The sequence below is a fragment of the Gossypium arboreum genome, chromosome 10 (assembly GCF_025698485.1).
Source record: "Gossypium arboreum isolate Shixiya-1 chromosome 10, ASM2569848v2, whole genome shotgun sequence".
Lineage (NCBI taxonomy): Eukaryota > Viridiplantae > Streptophyta > Magnoliopsida > Malvales > Malvaceae > Gossypium > Gossypium arboreum.
Window position 1 is genome coordinate 53,165,836 of NC_069079.1, and position 3,124 is coordinate 53,168,959.

At 37.5% G+C, this 3,124-nt stretch overlaps 1 non-coding gene across 1 annotated transcript; it reads right to left on the minus strand.

Moving 5' to 3' along the window:
* Positions 1 to 346: 346 nt before the first annotated feature.
* LOC128282928 (small nucleolar RNA R71) lies at positions 347 to 453 on the minus strand. The gene has a single exon (XR_008273278.1). It is a non-coding gene; the product is annotated as a small nucleolar RNA R71 (small nucleolar RNA).
* Between the last annotated feature and the right edge of the window lie 2,671 nt (positions 454 to 3,124).

Genomic DNA, 3,124 nt, shown 5'->3' on the forward strand with positions numbered 1-3,124 from the left:
TTTCAGTGAGTTAAATCTAAGAATTAGAAGGCTAGATATCGAGCAACCCAATTTGAATTGAAACCAGTAATGTTTCAAATGTTTCAAATGTTCCAAATGGTGGGCCAATTCAGTGGTATGCCCACGGAAGATCCACATCTCCACGTTCGATTGTTTATGGAGGTGAGTGATTCATTCAAGATAGCCGATGTGACTGAAGATGCATTGAGGTTGAAGTTGTTTCCATACTCGTTGCGAGATCAAGCATAAGCATGGCTCAATTCATTGCCACCAAGTTCCCATATCAACATGGAAAGAATTAGCAGAGAGCTTTTTGGCTAAGTATTTCCCACCTAGCAAAAACACTAAGTTGAGGAATGAGATCACAACTTTCCAACAATTGGATGACGAGTCTTTGTATGAGGCTTGGGAGTGATTCAAGGAGTTACTTCATAAGTGTCCTCATCATGGGATTCCTCATTGTATCCAGTTGGAGACATTCTGTAATGTCTCAATGCATATACAAGATTGATGGTAGATGTTTCTGCGAATGGTACAATTTTGTCTAAGTCTTATACTGAGGCTGATGAGATCATCAATAGGTCGTAAGTAATAAATATCAATGGCCAACAAATCGAACAGCTTCAGGAAGACGCATAGCTGGAGTTCATGAAGTTGATGCCCTCACTTTGTTATCAGCTCAAGTATCACCTATTTCCTCTATGTTAAAAAGTTTACCGCTAATAGTGCTAATAATTTTGCAGCTCAGCCACCAAGTCCATTTGAAGTAGTTTCCTGTGTGTACTGTGGGAAAGGTCAGTCTTTTAAGAATTGCCCATCAAATCCTGAGTCAGTGTACTATGTGGGGAACCAACATCAAAATAGAAGTGGACAAGGACCCCAGTTCAACTTCTACAATCCTTCATGGCGTAATCATCCTAATTTTTCTTGGATCAATTAAGGAAATGGACCGAACAACAACCTATTGCAGCATAGACCCAACCAATCTCAATGGTTTAATCAGCAAGCTCCAAAACCACCTCAAGCTGAGGCATCAAACAGTTTGGAGAACTTGTTATTTGCATAGTTTTTAGATTTGTGTGATTAAACCGTTTCAAACCTAACATGTCCCTATTACCTCACATGAATGCTAAGAAACCCTTAGTAAATAAGGATCAATAAAATGTGTATTTACTAAGTAAAGGATTCCAAAAGGACCTAATGTGGTTTCCAAACTCATGAAAGATCGAGTTGCCATAGAATGTTTTTCCAAATGTTATTAAGCATGTTCATAATAAATTGAGTTTAATTAAAGTAATTGTCCTAGTCTATTTACGTTATAATTGTTGCAACTTGTGTTTAATTTTGCTAAAATCTATTTCATTCATATAGTTTGCATATTTAAGATAATTTGCATTGGGGATCATTGCATTTAGTTTAATATATTTTAATCATCACTTCTCAACCATATTGTGTTTTTATTTACCAAGTTGTTAAGGGTAATTTTACAATCAAGTGATTTAACACAAATACAATCCCTGTGGAGATGATAACTCGATACTTACTTATTACTTGATAACGACTGTGTACACTTGCACAAACCTATGCGTTACACTTCGCTTCTTCGAAAATATATCTTTCATGAATTTCACATAATTAGGCATTTGCTCTAAAGCTTCTACCAACGATATGTTAAAATGAAGTTGTTTAAGGACATCCAAAAAACTTTTTAATTGGTGATCCTATTTACGATTATGGAAGCACTGAAGAAAAGGTAGAGGTGGCTAACCTTTAGGTAGCTAGGATTATTTTGTTATGCCATTTTTGTCGACAAAAAATACCTGATTCTTCTTTAGCAGTGCTTCATTTAGCCCTTTCGTTTGCATTGTTCTTTTTGGGTTGTTCTCAGATTTTACCATGGTTGAGACCTGAGTTGTTCATTTTTGCAGTTGCATCTTTAACTCAAGGTTGAGTCCCACTTCTGAGAGTGATTGTCTTACAATGATCTTTCCCTTATGATCTTGTATTCTCAGTATCACTTGGCAGAGTTCCTTGTGATCTCGAACTAAAGGCATTTGCTATCTACCCCACTTGATTCTCAAGGGCTCATAAGGATGCAACTTGACTCTAAATCACGGCATCATTCTATAACACCCTAACTCATATCCGTCGTCGAAATAGGGTTACAAAGCGTTACCTGAGCTTACAATTCAAACTGACAGAAATTGCAAACATTTCATATCATATCAATAAACATATTAAAGCCAAGTCAAATCATACATATTGTCCCTTATACGAGCCCTCAGGACCCTAGATATGCGTTAGAAACAAGTCAGGACTAAATCAGAAACTCAAAGAATTTTTTTGGAAACAAGGAAAATTTTCAACATTGCAAGGGTCACATGGCTGTGTGACTCACATAGCCAAAAGACATGTTCGTGTCTTAGGCCGTGTGGACATTCAAAGTAGGGACACACGGTCGTGTCCCAGCCCGTGTCCATGCCCATGTAACTCACTGACTTGGGTCACACGGCCAAGCCACACGCTCATGTGCTAGGCCATGTACCATTCAAAATAACCTCAAATGCCTGTGTGCCTGGCCGTGTACTAAGCCGTGTAACAGCCTAACTTGCAACCCTTTTGAAAGCTACAGGGGACACACGGTCATGTCACCTGGTCGTGTGTCACACACGACTGAGACACACGCCCGTGTCTCTACCCTGTGGACGAGAATAGGCATTTTACAAGCCATTTCTCACTCAATTTGGCATGTACCTACACACAACATTGCACATACTTACAAGCCATAACAAGGCATCCAAATAAAGCATAAACAAGTCATATACATATGGTATAATATCATACAACCAATATCCCTTAGGTATCTCAAATGACAATATGCAAACATGTATAATCATATACTCATTTTGGTCAAAATGATCAACTAACTTCAAACTAGATTTACATCAATTCATGCCATTTAGTTTACTTACCAAAACTTCTCAGTTGGTACCAAATATGCCATTTTAAGCTAGCACCAAATCACTATATAAGTCATGTATACTATAGTACCAATTCACCCCAAATTTATCATATCACAGAACACATTTAAATATCATTTTACCTTTCATTATTCAATCACAAA